The following is an 18,918-nucleotide window of genomic DNA, read 5'->3' as shown; positions in this document are numbered from 1 at the left end:
AGGCGCTGCAGTTCTCCAGTATGGGGCTGTCCAGATCATTACTCAATCTACCTTGCATTGGCACAGTATAAAATACGTCATGAAGTCTCCTATGAAAAGGTATACAAATCTGTTTGAATCACTTTTGTTAGTCAGGGGGACCCATTCGCTGGAAGGGGCAGGGAGGACAAAAATAGCTCATTGGTATAGAACACTGAATTAGCAGCTGATTTTGAGGTGGGAGAAGATCGAATAAACCAACCGGACCTCAATAAACGGTTTCTTAGTATGCAGTAGCCCGCAACCACTTCTAACCCAAAAGCGTAATCTCATCCTTTTGCAGAATCAGGCAAGCTTTCACCTGCTCAAGCTGAACTGACATTGGTCTTCTTGGCCAGCAAGAGTTACTCTCTTGAAGCTGTTGAGGCTAGAGAACAGAATGACGCATATTCATTCTTTATAATAACTCTTCTAGCCCTCCCACTCCATACCACTTTATAACTTCCAATGTGGCAGATGTCTTCCATCATTGTGACCCTTGCTGCTTTTCTCAACATTGGCTGGCTCGGCATAACAAGAAGGGATGAATGGCTACAGGAGAGCCTGAATTGTGCCTGTAAGGTTCTACAGGGAGTCACTGGCAGATAATGAGAAACTCAGCCCTAAGTTGGCTCTTCTCCCTCACTTTCTTTCTCCTCTCTCCCTCTACCTATCTCTCACTCTCTAAATACTAGTATCTATATTGTATTCACATCCCCTTCACAAACTTTCTGACCCTACTTCCTCTCTCCCTTAAATCAGTTCAACCCTCTTCTTTTCCTTTAGGAAACTCCACATCTTTTTTAAAGGCCCTTCCCATATTCACACTGCTTCTTGATAAGACATTATTTTTCTTTCTTTGCAGGATAGTGAAATAGATTTTCTTTAAATACGGTTGGCATACCATCAATTCATTACACAGTACTTTATCATTATCCTTACTTAAGCAATGCATTTCATCATTAGGACATGTGCTGTGTTTGCCGGGCATGGTGGCGTGTGCCTGTTGTCCTAGCTACTTGGGAGGCTGAGGCTTGTGGATTGCTTGAGCTCAGGGGTTCTGGGCTGCACTCAGCTGTGTTGATCAGGTGTCCATGCTACGTTGGGTATCAATATAGTGTTCTAGAGGGAGCTCTAGAATTTCAGGTTGTGTAATGAGAGGTGCACCGACCCAGGCTGGAAACAGAGCAGGCCAAAGCTTCCATGCCCATCGGTAGCAGGACAGCACCTGAGAGCAGTAGGTGTAACACAGCTTGAGCAAAATAGTGAGACCTAGCCTCTCTTTTTTTGACTCAAATGTGAACGTTTTGATTTTTACAAGATGGTAATGAATTATTTTTCCAAAACCAAATCTTTGTTTTTCTTTTGATATTTTTGCAGGAAGTACAATGAACATTTGAACTGGGCCGGGCATTCTAGCATAGCAGACAATTCTCCAGAATTGCGACATATTGCAACAACAAGCTAGCAGGTGGAGAGGACGGAAAACTCTGTGCAGCCTAGAATAGATGGCTGTGTGATTTTCTGCAAGGATGACTGAAATGCATTCTTCATTTTAGAGCACCTGTAGGATTAAATTGATCTGTCAAGTACAAAGGTATCCTTAGAAGAGCAACTTTGAAATGCGTTTGCTGGGTCTTCTGCTGCATTCCTACGTCCAGCTCTAATTCATTTTTTGATTAGCCCTCATTCAATTCCATATATGAATGAGAAGGAGAAATAAGAGGGCCCTTCGCTCTTTGAGAGAAACATGACAAGACTGAGAACTGTGCAACTCCCAAACATTGGAGCCTTCGGCCTTACTCCAGCCAACTCTTGCGGTTTAATACTTTTAAATCTTGATGTTGTTTAACAATACCAGCAGAAGGGATCAGGTTGACAGGCGCTGCAGTTCTCCAGTATGGGGCTGTCCAGATCATTACTCAATCTACCTTGCATTGGCACAGTATAAAATACGTCATGAAGTCTCCTATGAAAAGGTATACAAATCTGTTTGAATCACTTTTGTTAGTCAGGGGGACCCATTCGCTGGAAGGGGCAGGGAGGACAAAAATAGCTCATTGGTATAGAACACTGAATTAACAGCTGATTTTGAGGTGGGAGAAGATCGAGTAATCCAACCGGACCTCAATAAACGGTTTCTTAGTATGCAGTAGCCCGCAACCACTTCTAACCCAAAAGCGTAATCTCATCCTTTTGCAGAATCAGGCAAGCTTTCACCTGCTCAAGCTGAACTGACATTGGTCTTCTTGGCCAGCAAGTGTTACTCTCTTGAAGCTGTTGAGGCTAAAGAACAGAATGACGCATATTCATTCTTTATAATAACTCTTCTAGCCCTCCCACTCCATACCACTTTATAACTTCCAATGTGGCAGATGTCTTCCATCATTGTGACCCTTGCTGCTTTTCTCAACATTGGCTGGCTCGGCATAACAAGAAGGGATGGTTGGCTACAGGAGAGCTTGAATTGTGCCTGTAAGGTTCTACAGGGAGTCACTGGCAGATAATGAGAAACTCAGCCCTAAGTTGGCTCTTCTCCCTCACTTTCTTTCTCCTCTCTCCCTCTACCTATCTCTCACTCACTAAATACTAGTATCTATATTGTATTCACATCCCCTTCACAAACTTTCTGACCCTACTTCCTCTCTCCCTTAAATCAGTTCAACCCTCTTCTTTTCCTTTAGGAAACTCCACATCTTTTTTAAAGGCCCTTCCCATATTCACACTGCTTCTTGATGAGACATTATTTTCCTTTCTTTGCAGGATAGTGAAATAGATTTTCTTGAAATACGGTTGGCATACCATCAATTCATTACACCGTACTTTATCATTATCCTTACTTAAGCAATGCATTTCATCATTAGGACATGTGCTGTGTTTGCCGGGCATGGTGGCGTGTGCCTGTTGTCCTAGCTACTTGGGAGGCTGAGGCTTGTGGATTGCTTGAGCTCAGGGGTTCTGGGCTGCACTCAGCTGTGTTGATCAGGTGTCCATGCTACGTTGGGTATCAATATGGTGTTCTAGAGGGAGCTCTAGAATTTCAGGTTGTGTAATGAGAGGTGCACCGACCCAGGCTGGAAACAGAGCAGGCCAAAGCTTCCATGCCCATCAGTAGCAGGACAGCACCTGAGAGCAGTAGGTGTAACACAGCTTGAGCAAAATAGTGAGACCTAGCCTCTCTTTTTTTGACTCAAATGTGAACGTTTTGATTTTTACAAGATGGTAATGAATTATTTTTCCAAAACCAAATCTTTGTTTTTCTTTTGATATTTTTGCAGGAAGTACAATGAACATTTGAATAGGGCTGGGCATTCTAGCATAGCAGACAATTCTCCAGAATTGCAACATATTGCAACAACAAGCTAGCAGGTGGAGAGGACGGAAAACTCTGTGCAGCCTAGAATAGATGGCTGTGTGATTTTCTGCAAGAATGACTGAAATGCATTCTTCATTTTAGAGCACCTGTAGGATTAAATTGATCTGTCAAGTACAAAAGTATCCTTAGAAGAGCAACTTTGAAATGCATTTGCTGGGTCTTCTGCTGCATTCCTACGTCCAGCTCTAATTCATTTTTTGATTAGCCCTCATTCAATTCCATATATGAATGAGAAGGAGAAATAAGAGGGCCCTTCGCTCTTTGAGAGAAACATGAAAAGACTGAGAACTGTGCAACTCCCAAACATTGGAGCCTTCGGCCTTACTCCAGCCAACTCTTGCGGTTTAATACTTTTAAATCTTGATGTTGTTTAACAATACCAGCAGAAGGGATCAGGTTGACAGGCGCTGCAGTTCTCCAGTATGGGGCTGTCCAGATCATTACTCAATCTACCTTGCATTGGCACAGTATAAAATACGTCATGAAGTCTCCTATGAAAAGGTATACAAATCTGTTTGCATCACTTTTGTTAGTCAGGGGGACCCATTCGCTGGAAGGGGCAGGGAGGACAAAAATAGCTCATTGGTATAGAACACTGAATTAGCAGCTGATTTTGAGGTGGGAGAAGATCGAGTAATCCAACCGGACCTCAATAAACGGTTTCTTAGTATGCAGTAGCTCGCAACCACTTCTAACCCAAAAGCGTAATCTCATCCTTTTGCAGAATCAGGCAAGCTTTCACCTGCTCAAGCTGAACTGACATTGGTCTTCTTGGCCAGCAAGAGTTACTCTCTTGAAGCTGTTGAGGCTAGAGAACAGAATGACGCATATTCATTCTTTATAATAACTCTTCTAGCCCTCCCACTGCATACCACTTTATAACTTCCAATGTGGCAGATGTCTTCCATCATTGTGACCCTTGCTGCTTTTCTCAACATTGGCTGGCTCGGCATAACAAGAAGGGATGGATGGCTACAGAAGAGCCTGAATTGTGCCTGTAAGGTTCTACAGGGAGTCACTGGCAGATAATGAGAAACTCAGCCCTAAGTTGGCTCTTCTCCCTCACTTTCTTTCTCCTTTCTCCCTATACCTATCTCTCACTCACTAAATACTAGTATCTATATTGTATTCACATCCCCTTCACAAACTTTCTGACCCTACTTCCTCTCTCCCTTAAATCAGTTCAACCCTCTTCTTTTCCTTTAGGAAACTCCACATCTTTTTAAAGGCCCTTCCCATATTCACACTGCTTCTTGATAAGACATTATTTTCCTTTCTTTGCAGGATAGTGAAATAGATTTTCTTGAAATACGGTTGGCATACCATCAATTCATTACACCGTACTTTATCATTATCCTTACTTAAGCAATGCATTTCATCATTAGGACATGTGCTGTGTTTGCCGGGCATGGTGGCGTGTGCCTGTTGTCCTAGCTACTTGGGAGGCTGAGGCTTGTGGATTGCTTGAGCTCAGGGGTTCTGGGCTGCACTCAGCTGTGTTGATCAGGTGTCCATGCTACGTTGGGTATCAATATGGTGTTCTAGAGGGAGCTCTAGAATTTCAGGTTGTGTAAAGAGAGGTGCACCGACCCAGGCTGGAAACAGAGCAGGCCAAAGCTTCCATGCCCATCGGTAGCAGGACAGCACCTGAGAGCAGTAGGTGTAACACAGCTTGAGCAAAATAGTGAGACCTAGCCTCTCTTTTTTTGACTCAAATGTGAACGTTTTGATTTTCACAAGATGGTAATGAATTATTTTTCCAAAACCAAATCTTTGTTTTTCTTTTGATATTTTTGCAGGAAGTACAATGAACATTTGAATAGGGCTGGGCATTCTAGCATAGCAGACAATTCTCCAGAATTGCAACATATTGCAACAACAAGCTAGCAGGTGGAGAGGACGGAAAACTCTGTGCAGCCTAGAATAGATGGCTGTGTGATTTTCTGCAAGAATGACTGAAATGCATTCTTCATTTTAGAGCACCTGTAGGATTAAATTGATCTGTCAAGTACAAAAGTATCCTTAGAAGAGCAACTTTGAAATGCATTTGCTGGGTCTTCTGCTGCATTCCTACGTCCAGCTCTAATTCATTTTTTGATTAGCCCTCATTCAATTCCATATATGAATGAGAAGGAGAAATAAGAGGGCCCTTCGCTCTTTGAGAGAAACATGAAAAGACTGAGAACTGTGCAACTCCCAAACATTGGAGCCTTCGGCCTTACTCCAGCCAACTCTTGCGGTTTAATACTTTTAAATCTTGATGTTGTTTAACAATACCAGCAGAAGGGATCAGGTTGACAGGCGCTGCAGTTCTCCAGTATGGGGCTGTCCAGATCATTACTCAATCTACCTTGCATTGGCACAGTATAAAATACGTCATGAAGTCTCCTATGAAAAGGTATACAAATCTGTTTGAATCACTTTTGTTAGTCAGGGGGACCCATTCGCTGGAAGGGGCAGGGAGGACAAAAATAGCTCATTGGTATAGAACACTGAATTAGCAGCTGATTTTGAGGTGGGAGAAGATCGAGTAATCCAACCGGACCTCAATAAACGGTTTCTTAGTATGCAGTAGCCCGCAACCACTTCTAACCCAAAAGCGTAATCTCATCCTTTTGCAGAATCAGGCAAGCTTTCACCTGCTCAAGCTGAACTGACATTGGTCTTCTTGGCCAGCAAGAGTTACTCTCTTGAAGCTGTTGAGGCTAGAGAACAGAATGACGCATATTCATTCTTTATAATAACTCTTCTAGCCCTCCCACTGCATACCACTTTATAACTTCCAATGTGGCAGATGTCTTCCATCATTGTGACCCTTGCTGCTTTTCTCAACATTGGCTGGCTCGGCATAACAAGAAGGGATGGATGGCTACAGGAGAGCCTGAATTGTGCCTGTAAGGTTCTACAGGGAGTCACTGGCAGATAATGAGAAACTCAGCCCTAAGTTGGCTCTTCTCCCTCACTTTCTTTCTCCTCTCTCCCTCTACCTATCTCTCACTCACTAAATACTAGTATCTATATTGTATTCACATCCCCTTCACAAACTTTCTGACCCTACTTCCTATCTCCCTTAAATCAGTTCAACCCTCTTCTTTTCCTTTAGGAAACTCCACATCTTTTTAAAGGCCCTTCCCATATTCACACTGCTTCTTGATAAGACATTATTTTCCTTTCTTTGCAGGATAGTGAAATAGATTTTCTTGAAATACGGTTGGCATACCATCAATTCATTACACCGTACTTTATCATTATCCTTACTTAAGCAATGCATTTCATCATTAGGACATGTGCTGTGTTTGCCGGGCATGGTGGCGAGTGCCTGTTGTCCTAGCTACTTGGGAGGCTGAGGCTTGTGGATTGCTTGAGCTCAGGGGTTCTGGGCTGCACTCAGCTGTGTTGATCAGGTGTCCATGCTACGTTGGGTATCAATATGGTGTTCTAGAGGGAGCTCTAGAATTTCAGGTTGTGTATTGAGAGGTGCACCAACCCAGGCTGGAAACAGAGCAGGCCAAAGCTTCCATGCCCATCGGTAGCAGGACAGCACCTGAGAGCAGTAGGTGTAACACAGCTTGAGCAAAATAGTGAGACCTAGCCTCTCTTTTTTTGAATCAAATGTGAACGTTTTGATTTTTACAAGATGGTAATGAATTATTTTTCCAAAACCAAATCTTTGTTTTTCTTTTGATATTTTTGCAGGAAGTACAATGAACATTTGAATAGGGCCGGGCATTCTAGCATAGCAGACAATTCTCCAGAATTGACACATATTGCAACAACAAGCTAGCAGGTGGAGAGGACGGAAAACTCTGTGCAGCCTAGAATAGATGGCTGTGTGATTTTCTGCAAGGATGACTGAAATGCATTCTTCATTTTAGAGCACCTGTAGGATTAAATTGATCTGTCAAGTACAAAGGTATCCTTAGAAGAGCAACTTTGAAATGCGTTTGCTGGGTCTTCTGCTGCATTCCTACGTCCAGCTCTAATTCATTTTTTGATTAGCCCTCATTCAATTCCATATATGAATGAGAAGGAGAAATAAGAGGGCCCTTCGCTCTTTGAGAGAAACATGAAAAGACTGAGAACTGTGCAACTCCCAAACATTGGAGCCTTCGGCCTTACTCCAGCCAACTCTTGCGGTTTAATACTTTTAAATCTTGATGTTGTTTAACAATACCAGCAGAAGGGATCAGGTTGACAGGCGCTGCAGTTCTCCAGTATGGGGCTGTCCAGATCATTACTCAATCTACCTTGCATTGGCACAGTATAAAATACCTCATGAAGTCTCCTATGAAAAGGTATACAAATCTGTTTGAATCACTTTTGTTAGTCAGGGGGACCCATTCGCTGGAAGGGGCGGGGAGGACAAAAATAGCTCATTGGTATAGAACACTGAATTAACAGCTGATTCTGAGGTGGGAGAAGATCGAGTAATCCAACCGGACCTCAATAAACGGTTTCTTAGTATGCAGTAGCCCGCAACCACTTCTAACCCAAAAGCGTAATCTCATCCTTTTGCAGAATCAGGCAAGCTTTCACCTGCTCAAGCTGAACTGACATTGGTCTTCTTGGCCAGCAAGTGTTACTCTCTTGAAGCTGTTGAGGCTAGAGAACAGAATGACGCATATTCATTCTTTATAATAACTCTTCTAGCCCTCCCACTCCATACCACTTTATAACTTCCAATGTGGCAGATGTCTTCCATCATTGTGACCCTTGCTGCTTTTCTCAACATTGGCTGGCTCGGCATAACAAGAAGGGATGGTTGGCTACAGGAGAGCCTGAATTGTGCCTGTAAGGTTCTACAGGGAGTCACTGGCAGATAATGAGAAACTCAGCCCTAAGTTGGCTCTTCTCCCTCACTTTCTTTCTCCTCTCTCCCTCTACCTATCTCTCACTCACTAAATACTAGTATCTATATTGTATTCACATCCCCTTCACAAACTTTCTGACCCTACTTCCTCTCTCCCTTAAATCAGTTCAACCCTCTTCTTTTCCTTTAGGAAACTCCACATCTTTTTTAAAGGCCCTTCCCATATTCACACTGCTTCTTGATAAGACATTATTTTCCTTTCTTTGCAGGATAGTGAAATAGATTTTCTTGAAATACGGTTGGCATACCATCAATTCATTACACCGTACTTTATCATTATCCTTACTTAAGCAATGCATTTCATCATTAGGACATGTGCTGCGTTTGCATGGCATGGTGGCGTGTGCCTGTTGTCCTAGCTACTTGGGAGGCTGAGGCTTGTGGATTGCTTGAGCTCAGGGGTTCTGGGCTGCACTCAGCTGTGTTGATCAGGTGTCCATGCTACCTTGGGTATCAATATGGTGTTCTAGAGGGAGCTCTAGAATTTCAGGTTGTGTAATGAGAGGTGCACCGACCCAGGCTGGAAACAGAGCAGGCCAAAGCTTCCATGCCCATCGGTAGCAGGACAGCACCTGAGAGCAGTAGGTGTAACACAGCTTGAGCAAAATAGTGAGACCTAGCCTCTCTTTTTTTGACTCAAATGTGAACGTTTTGATTTTTACAAGATGGTAATGAATTATTTTTCCAAAACCAAATCTTTGTTTTTCTTTTGATATTTTTGCAGGAAGTACAATGAACATTTGAATAGGGCTTGGCATTCTAGCATAGCAGACAATTCTCCAGAATTGCAACATATTGCAACAACAAGCTAGCAGGTGGAGAGGACGGAAAACTCTGTGCAGCCTAGAATAGATGGCTGTGTGATTTTCTGCAAGAATGACTGAAATGCATTCTTCATTTTAGAGCACCTGTAGGATTAAATTGATCTGTCAAGTACAAAAGTATCCTTAGAAGAGCAACTTTGAAATGCGTTTGCTGGGTCTTCTGCTGCATTCCTACGTCCAGCTCTAATTCATTTTTTGATTAGCCCTCATTCAATTCCATATATGAATGAGAAGGAGAAATAAGAGGGCCCTTCGCTCTTTGAGAGAAACATGAAAAGACTGAGAACTGTGCAACTCCCAAACATTGGAGCCTTCGGCCTTACTCCAGCCAACTCTTGCGGTTTAATACTTTTAAATCTTGATGTTGTTTAACAATACCAGCAGAAGGGATCAGGTTGACAGGCGCTGCAGTTCTCCAGTATGGGGCTGTCCAGATCATTACTCAATCTACCTTGCATTGGCACAGTATAAAATACGTCATGAAGTCTCCTATGAAAAGGTATACAAATCTGTTTGAATCACTTTTGTTAGTCAGGGGGACCCATTCGCTGGAAGGGGCAGGGAGGACAAAAATAGCTCATTGGTATAGAACACTGAATTAGCAGCTGATTTTGAGGTGGGAGAAGATCGAGTAATCCAACCGGACCTCAATAAACGGTTTCTTAGTATGCAGTAGCCCGCAACCACTTCTAACCCAAAAGCGTAATCTCATCCTTTTGCAGAATCAGGCAAGCTTTCACCTGCTCAAGCTGAACTGACATTGGTCTTCTTGGCCAGCAAGAGTTACTCTCTTGAAGCTGTTGAGGCTAGAGAACAGAATGACGCATATTCATTCTTTATAATAACTCTTCTAGCCCTCCCACTGCATACCACTTTATAACTTCCAATGTGGCAGATGTCTTCCATCATTGTGACCCTTGCTGCTTTTCTCAACATTGGCTGGCTCGGCATAACAAGAAGGGATGGATGGCTACAGAAGAGCCTGAATTGTGCCTGTAAGGTTCTACAGGGAGTCACTGGCAGATAATGAGAAACTCAGCCCTAAGTTGGCTCTTCTCCCTCACTTTCTTTCTCCTCTCTCCCTCTACCTATCTCTCACTCACTAAATACTAGTATCTATATTGTATTCACATCCCCTTCACAAACTTTCTGACCCTACTTCCTCTCTCCCTTAAATCAGTTCAACCCTCTTCTTTTCCTTTAGGAAACTCCACATCTTTTTAAAGGCCCTTCCCATATTCACACTGCTTCTTGATAAGACATTATTTTCCTTTCTTTGCAGGATAGTGAAATAGATTTTCTTGAAATACGGTTGGCATACCATCAATTCATTACACCGTACTTTATCATTATCCTTACTTAAGCAATGCATTTCATCATTAGGACATGTGCTGTGTTTGCTGGGCATGGTGGCGTGTGCCTGTTGTCCTAGCTACTTGGGAGGCTGAGGCTTGTGGATTGCTTGAGCTCAGGGGTTCTGGGCTGCGATCAGGTGTCCATGCTATGTTGGGTATCAATATGGTGTTTTAGAGGGAGCTCTAGAATTTCAGGTTGTGTATTGAGAGGTGCACCAACCCAGGCTGGAAACAGAGCAGGCCAAAGCTTCCATGCCCATCGGTAGCAGGACAGCACCTGAGAGCAGTAGGTGTAACACAGCTTGAGCAAAATAGTGAGACCTAGCCTCTCTTTTTTTGAATCAAATGTGAACGTTTTGATTTTTACAAGATGGTAATGAATTATTTTTCCAAAACCAAATCTTTGTTTTTCTTTTGATATTTTTGCAGGAAGTACAATGAACATTTGAATAGGGCTGGGCATTCTAGCATAGCAGACAATTCTCCAGAATTGCAACATATTGCAACAACAAGCTAGCAGGTGGAGAGGACGGAAAACTCTGTGCAGCCTAGAATAGATGGCTGTGTGATTTTCTGCAAGGATGACTGAAATGCATTCTTCATTTTAGAGCACCTGTAGGATTAAATTGATCTGTCAAGTACAAAAGTATCCTTAGAAGAGCAACTTTGAAATGCATTTGCTGGGTCTTCTGCTGCATTCCTACGTCCAGCTCTAATTCATTTTTTGATTAGCCCTCATTCAATTCCATATATGAATGAGAAGGAGAAATAAGAGGGCCCTTCGCTCTTTGAGAGAAACATGAAAAGACTGAGAACTGTGCAACTCCCAAACATTGGAGCCTTCGGCCTTACTCCAGCCAACTCTTGCGGTTTAATACTTTTAAATCTTGATGTTGTTTAACAATACCAGCAGAAGGGATCAGGTTGACAGGCGCTGCAGTTCTCCAGTATGGGGCTGTCCAGATCATTACTCAATCTACCTTGCATTGGCACAGTATAAAATACGTCATGAAGTCTCCTATGAAAAGGTATACAAATCTGTTTGCATCACTTTTGTTAGTCAGGGGGACCCATTCGCTGGAAGGGGCAGGGAGGACAAAAATAGCTCATTGGTATAGAACACTGAATTAGCAGCTGATTTTGAGGTGGGAGAAGATCGAGTAATCCAACCGGACCTCAATAAACGGTTTCTTAGTATGCAGTAGCCCGCAACCACTTCTAACCCAAAAGCGTAATCTCATCCTTTTGCAGAATCAGGCAAGCTTTCACCTGCTCAAGCTGAACTGACATTGGTCTTCTTGGCCAGCAAGAGTTACTCTCTTGAAGCTGTTGAGGCTAGAGAACAGAATGACGCATATTCATTCTTTATAATAACTCTTCTAGCCCTCCCACTGCATACCACTTTATAACTTCCAATGTGGCAGATGTCTTCCATCATTGTGACCCTTGCTGCTTTTCTCAACATTGGCTGGCTCGGCATAACAAGAAGGGATGGATGGCTACAGAAGAGCCTGAATTGTGCCTGTAAGGTTCTACAGGGAGTCACTGGCAGATAATGAGAAACTCAGCCCTAAGTTGGCTCTTCTCCCTCACTTTCTTTCTCCTTTCTCCCTCTACCTATCTCTCACTCACTAAATACTAGTATCTATATTGTATTCACATCCCCTTCACAAACTTTCTGACCCTACTTCCTCTCTCCCTTAAATCAGTTCAACCCTCTTCTTTTCCTTTAGGAAACTCCACATCTTTTTAAAGGCCCTTCCCATATTCACACTGCTTCTTGATAAGACATTATTTTCCTTTCTTTGCAGGATAGTGAAATAGATTTTCTTGAAATACGGTTGGCATACCATCAATTCATTACACCGTACTTTATCATTATCCTTACTTAAGCAATGCATTTCATCATTAGGACATGTGCTGTGTTTGCCGGGCATGGTGGCGTGTGCCTGTTGTCCTAGCTACTTGGGAGGCTGAGGCTTGTGGATTGCTTGAGCTCAGGGGTTCTGGGCTGCACTCAGCTGTGTTGATCAGGTGTCCATGCTACGTTGGGTATCAATATGGTGTTCTAGAGGGAGCTCTAGAATTTCAGGTTGTGTAAAGAGAGGTGCACCGACCCAGGCTGGAAACAGAGCAGGCCAAAGCTTCCATGCCCATCGGTAGCAGGACAGCACCTGAGAGCAGTAGGTGTAACACAGATTGAGCAAAATAGTGAGACCTAGCCTCTCTTTTTTTGACTCAAATGTGAACGTTTTGATTTTCACAAGATGGTAATGAATTATTTTTCCAAAACCAAATCTTTGTTTTTCTTTTGATATTTTTGCAGGAAGTACAATGAACATTTGAACTGGGCCGGGCATTCTAGCATAGCAGACAATTCTCCAGAATTGCGACATATTGCAACAACAAGCTAGCAGGTGGAGAGGACGGAAAACTCTGTGCAGCCTAGAATAGATGGCTGTGTGATTTTCTGCAAGGATGACTGAAATGCATTCTTCATTTTAGAGCACCTGTAGGATTAAATTGATCTGTCAAGTACAAAGGCATCCTTAGAAGAGTAACTTTGAAATGCGTTTGCTGGGTCTTCTGCTGCATTCCTACGTCCAGCTCTAATTCATTTTTTGATTAGCCCTCATTCAATTCCATATATGAAAGAAGGAGAAATAAGAGGGCCCTTCGCTCTTTGAGAGAAACATGAAAAGACTGAGAACTGTGCAACTCCCAAACATTGGAGCCTTCGGCCATACTCCAGCCAACTCTTGCGGTTTAATACTTTTAAATCTTGATGTTGTTTAACAATACCAGCAGAAGGGATCAGGTTGACAGGCGCTGCAGTTCTCCAGTATGGGGCTGTCCAGATCATTACTCAATCTACCTTGCATTGGCACAGTATAAAATACGTCATGAAGTCTCCTATGAAAAGGTATACAAATCTGTTTGAATCACTTTTGTTAGTCAGGGGGACCCATTCGCTGGAAGGGGCAGGGAGGACAAAAATAGCTCATTGGTATAGAACACTGAATTAGCAGCTGATTTTGAGGTGGGAGAAGATCGAATAAACCAACCGGACCTCAATAAACGGTTTCTTAGTATGCAGTAGCCCGCAACCACTTCTAACCCAAAAGCGTAATCTCATCCTTTTGCAGAATCAGGCAAGCTTTCACCTGCTCAAGCTGAACTGACATTGGTCTTCTTGGCCAGCAAGAGTTACTCTCTTGAAGCTGTTGAGGCTAGAGAACAGAATGACGCATATTCATTCTTTATAATAACTCTTCTAGCCCTCCCACTCCATACCACTTTATAACTTCCAATGTGGCAGATGTCTTCCATCATTGTGACCCTTGCTGCTTTTCTCAACATTGGCTGGCTCGGCATAACAAGAAGGGATGAATGGCTACAGGAGAGCCTGAATTGTGCCTGTAAGGTTCTACAGGGAGTCACTGGCAGATAATGAGAAACTCAGCCCTAAGTTGGCTCTTCTCCCTCACTTTCTTTCTCCTCTCTCCCTCTACCTATCTCTCACTCTCTAAATACTAGTATCTATATTGTATTCACATCCCCTTCACAAACTTTCTGACCCTACTTCCTCTCTCCCTTAAATCAGTTCAACCCTCTTCTTTTCCTTTAGGAAACTCCACATCTTTTTTAAAGGCCCTTCCCATATTCACACTGCTTCTTGATAAGACATTATTTTTCTTTCTTTGCAGGATAGTGAAATAGATTTTCTTTAAATACGGTTGGCATACCATCAATTCATTACACCGTACTTTATCATTATCCTTACTTAAGCAATGCATTTCATCATTAGGACATGTGCTGTGTTTGCCGGGCATGGTGGCGTGTGCCTGTTGTCCTAGCTACTTGGGAGGCTGAGGCTTGTGGATTGCTTGAGCTCAGGGGTTCTGGGCTGCACTCAGCTGTGTTGATCAGGTGTCCATGCTACGTTGGGTATCAATATGGTGTTCTAGAGGGAGCTCTAGAATTTCAGGTTGTGTAATGAGAGGTGCACTGACCCAGGCTGGAAACAGAGCAGGCCAAAGCTTCCATGCCCATCGGTAGCAGGACAGCACCTGAGAGCAGTAGGTGTAACACAGCTTGAGCAAAATAGTGAGACCTAGCCTCTCTTTTTTTGACTCAAATGTGAACGTTTTGATTTTTACAAGATGGTAATGAATTATTTTTCCAAAACCAAATCTTTGTTTTTCTTTTGATATTTTTGCAGGAAGTACAATGAACATTTGAACTGGGCCGGGCATTCTAGCATAGCAGACAATTCTCCAGAATTGCGACATATTGCAACAACAAGCTAGCAGGTGGAGAGGACGGAAAACTCTGTGCAGCCTAGAATAGATGGCTGTGTGATTTTCTGCAAGGATGACTGAAATGCATTCTTCATTTTAGAGCACCTGTAGGAATAAATTGATCTGTCAAGTACAAAGGTATCCTTAGAAGAGTAACTTTGAAATGCGTTTGCTGGGTCTTCTGCTGCATTCCTACGTCCAGCTCTAATTCATTTTTTGATTAGCCCTCATTCAATTCCATATATGAATGAGAAGGAGAAATAAGAGGGCCCTTCGCTCTTTGAGAGAAACATGAAAAGACTGAGAACTGTGCAACTCCCAAACATTGGAGCCTTCGGCCATACTCCAGCCAACTCTTGCGGTTTAATACTTTTAAATCTTGATGTTGTTTAACAATACCAGCAGAAGGGATCAGGTTGACAGGCGCTGCAGTTCTCCAGTATGGGGCTGTCCAGATCATTACTCAATCTACCTTGCATTGGCACAGTATAAAATACGTCATGAAGTCTCCTATGAAAAGGTATACAAATCTGTTTGAATCACTTTTGTTAGTCAGGGGGACCCATTCGCTGGAAGGGGCAGGGAGGACAAAAATAGCTCATTGGTATAGAACACTGAATTAGCAGCTGATTTTGAGGTGGGAGAAGATCGAATAAACCAACCGGACCTCAATAAACGGTTTCTTAGTATGCAGTAGCCCGCAACCACTTCTAACCCAAAAGCGTAATCTCATCCTTTTGCAGAATCAGGCAAGCTTTCACCTGCTCAAGCTGAACTGACATTGGTCTTCTTGGCCAGCAAGAGTTACTCTCTTGTAGCTGTTGAGGCTAGAGAACAGAATGACGCATATTCATTCTTTATAATAACTCTTCTAGCCCTCCCACTCCATACCACTTTATAACTTCCAATGTGGCAGATGTCTTCCATCATTGTGACCCTTGCTGCTTTTCTCAACATTGGCTGGCTCGGCATAACAAGAAGGGATGAATGGCTACAGGAGAGCCTGAATTGTGCCTGTAAGGTTCTACAGGGAGTCACTGGCAGATAATGAGAAACTCAGCCCTAAGTTGGCTCTTCTCCCTCACTTTCTTTCTCCTCTCTCCCTCTACCTATCTCTCACTCTCTAAATACTAGTATCTATATTGTATTCACATCCCCTTCACAAACTTTCTGACCCTACTTCCTCTCTCCCTTAAATCAGTTCAACCCTCTTCTTTTCCTTTAGGAAACTCCACATCTTTTTTAAAGGCCCTTCCCATATTCACACTGCTTCTTGATAAGACATTATTTTTCTTTCTTTGCAGGATAGTGAAATAGATTTTCTTTAAATACGGTTGGCATACCATCAATTCATTACACCGTACTTTATCATTATCCTTACTTAAGCAATGCATTTCATCATTAGGACATGTGCTGTGTTTGCCGGGCATGGTGGCGTGTGCTTGTTGTCCTAGCTACTTGGGAGGCTGAGGCTTGTGGATTGCTTGAGCTCAGGGGTTCTGGGCTGCACTCAGCTGTGTTGATCAGGTGTCCATGCTACGTTGGGTATCAATATGGTGTTCTAGAGGGAGCTCTAGAATTTCAGGTTGTGTAATGAGAGGTGCACCGACCCAGGCTGGAAACAGAGCAGGCCAAAGCTTCCATGCCCATCGGTAGCAGGACAGCACCTGAGAGCAGTAGGTGTAACACAGCTTGAGCAAAATAGTGAGACCTAGCCTCTCTTTTTTTGACTCAAATGTGAACGTTTTGATTTTTACAAGATGGTAATGAATTATTTTTCCAAAACCAAATCTTTGTTTTTCTTTTGATATTTTTGCAGGAAGTACAATGAACATTTGAACTGGGCCGGGCATTCTAGCATAGCAGACAATTCTCCAGAATTGCGACATATTGCAACAACAAGCTAGCAGGTGGAGAGGACGGAAAACTCTGTGCAGCCTAGAATAGATGGCTGTGTGATTTTCTGCAAGGATGACTGAAATGCATTCTTCATTTTAGAGCACCTGTAGGATTAAATTGATCTGTCAAGTACAAAAGTATCCTTAGAAGAGCAACTTTGAAATGCGTTTGCTGGGTCTTCTGCTGCATTCCTACGTCCAGCTCTAATTCATTTTTTGATTAGCTCTCATTCAATTCCATATATGAATGAGAAGGAGAAATAAGAGGGCCCTTCGCTCTTTGAGAGAAACATGAAAAGACTGAGAACTGTGCAACTCCCAAACATTGGAGCCTTCGGCCTTACTCCAGCCAACTCTAGCGGTTTAATACTTTTAAATCTTGATGTTGTTTAACAATACCAGCAGAAGGGATCAGGTTGACAGGCGCTGCAGTTCTCCAGTATGGGGCTGTCCAGATCATTACTCAATCTACCTTGCATTGGCACAGTATAAAATACGTCATGAAGTCTCCTATGAAAAGGTATACAAATCTGTTTGAATCACTTTTGTTAGTCAGGGGGACCCATTCGCTGGAAGGGGCAGGGAGGACAAAAATAGCTCATTGGTATAGAACACTGAATTAACAGCTGATTTTGAGGTGGGAGAAGATCGAGTAATCCAACCGGACCTCAATAAACGGTTTCTTAGTATGCAGTAGCCCGCAACCACTTCTAACCCAAAAGCGTAATCTCATCCTTTTGCAGAATCAGGCAAGCTTTCACCTGCTCAAGCTGAACTGACATTGGTCTTCTTGGCCAGCAAGTGTTACTCTCTTGAAGCTGTTGAGGCTAGAGAACAGAATGACGCATATTCATTCTTCATAATAACTCTTCTAGCCCTCCCACTCCATACCACTTTATAACTTCCAATGTGGCAGATGTCTTCCATCATTGTGACCCTTGCTGCTTTTCTCAACATTGGCTGGCTCGGCATAACAAGAAGGGATGGTTGGCTACAGGAGAGCTTGAATTGTGCCTGTAAGGTTCTACAGGGAGTCACTCGCAGATAATGAGAAACTCAGCCCTAAGTTGGCTCTTCTCCCTCACTTTCTTTCTCCTCTCTCCCTCTACCTATCTCTCACTCACTAAATACTAGTATCTATATTGTATTCACATCCCCTTCACAAACTTTCTGACCCTACTTCCTCTCTCCCTTAAATCAGTTCAACCCTCTTCTTTTCCTTTAGGAAACTCCACATCTTTTTTAAAGGCCCTTCCCATATTCACACTGCTTCTTGATAAGACATTATTTTCCTTTCTTTGCAGGATAGTGAAATAGATTTTCTTGAAATACGGTTGGCATACCATCAATTCATTACACCGTACTTTATCATTATCCTTACTTAAGCAATGCATTTCATCATTAGGACATGTGCTGTGTTTGCCGAGCATGGTGGCGTGTGCCTGTTGTCCTAGCTACTTGGGAGGCTGAGGCTTGTGGATTGCTTGAGCTCAGGGGTTCTGGGCTGCACTCAGCTGTGTTGATCAGGTGTCCATGCTACGTTGGGTATCAATATGGTGTTCTAGAGGGAGCTCTAGAATTTCAGGTTGTGTAATGAGAGGTGCACCGACCCAGGCTGGAAACAGAGCAGGCCAAAGCTTCCATGCCCATCAGTAGCAGGACAGCACCTGAGAGCAGTAGGTGTAACACAGCTTGAGCAAAATAGTGAGACCTAGCCTCTCTCTTTTTGACTCAAATGTGAACGTTTTGATTTTTACAAGATGGTAATGAATTATTTTTCCAAAACCAAATCTTTGTTTTTCTTTTGATATTTTTGCAGGAAGTACAATGAACATTTGAATAGGGCTGGGCATTCTAGCATAGCAGACAATTCTCCAGAATTGCAACATATTGCAACAACAAGCTAGCAGGTGGAGAGGACGGAAAACTCTGTGCAGCCTAGAATAGATGGCTGTGTGATTTTCTGCAAGAATGACTGAAATGCATTCTTCATTTTAGAGCACCTGTAGGATTAAATTGATCTGTCAAGTACAAAAGTATCCTTAGAAGAGCAACTTTGAAATGCATTTGCTGGGTCTTCTGCTGCATTCCTACGTCCAGCTCTAATTCATTTTTTGATTAGCCCTCATTCAATTCCATATATGAATGAGAAGGAGAAATAAGAGGGCCCTTCGCTCTTTGAGAGAAACATGAAAAGACTGAGAACTGTGCAACTCCCAAACATTGGAGCCTTCGGCCTTACTCCAGCCAACTCTTGCGGTTTAATACTTTTAAAT

At 42.9% G+C, this 18,918-nt stretch overlaps 10 non-coding genes across 10 annotated transcripts; all 10 read left to right on the top strand.

Annotated features, from left to right (window-relative positions):
* Positions 1-1,000: 1,000 nt before the first annotated feature.
* LOC147734270 (signal recognition particle RNA) lies at positions 1,001-1,300 on the top strand. The gene has a single exon (XR_015308009.1).
* A 1,598-nt stretch (positions 1,301-2,898) lies between these two features.
* Positions 2,899-3,198, top strand: LOC147734269 (signal recognition particle RNA). The gene has a single exon (XR_015307939.1).
* A 1,597-nt stretch (positions 3,199-4,795) lies between these two features.
* Positions 4,796-5,095, top strand: LOC147734268 (signal recognition particle RNA). The gene has a single exon (XR_015307873.1).
* Positions 5,096-6,692: 1,597 nt separating this feature from the next.
* LOC147734267 (signal recognition particle RNA) lies at positions 6,693-6,992 on the top strand. Its single transcript, XR_015308222.1, has one exon.
* Positions 6,993-8,590: 1,598 nt separating this feature from the next.
* Positions 8,591-8,890, top strand: LOC147734266 (signal recognition particle RNA). Its single transcript, XR_015307714.1, has one exon.
* Positions 8,891-10,487: 1,597 nt separating this feature from the next.
* Positions 10,488-10,774, top strand: LOC147734265 (signal recognition particle RNA). Its single transcript, XR_015307807.1, has one exon.
* Positions 10,775-12,371: 1,597 nt separating this feature from the next.
* Positions 12,372-12,671, top strand: LOC147734264 (signal recognition particle RNA). The gene has a single exon (XR_015308154.1).
* Positions 12,672-14,267: 1,596 nt separating this feature from the next.
* LOC147734263 (signal recognition particle RNA) lies at positions 14,268-14,567 on the top strand. The gene has a single exon (XR_015307855.1).
* Positions 14,568-16,165: 1,598 nt separating this feature from the next.
* Positions 16,166-16,465, top strand: LOC147734262 (signal recognition particle RNA). The gene has a single exon (XR_015307946.1).
* Positions 16,466-18,063: 1,598 nt separating this feature from the next.
* Positions 18,064-18,363, top strand: LOC147734261 (signal recognition particle RNA). Its single transcript, XR_015308188.1, has one exon.
* The last annotated feature ends 555 nt before the right edge of the window (positions 18,364-18,918 follow it).

Source organism: Lissotriton vulgaris, chromosome 1_2 (genome assembly GCF_964263255.1).
Source record: "Lissotriton vulgaris chromosome 1_2, aLisVul1.2, whole genome shotgun sequence".
Lineage (NCBI taxonomy): Eukaryota > Metazoa > Chordata > Amphibia > Caudata > Salamandridae > Lissotriton > Lissotriton vulgaris.
This window is presented reverse-complemented; position numbering and strand designations above follow the sequence as displayed.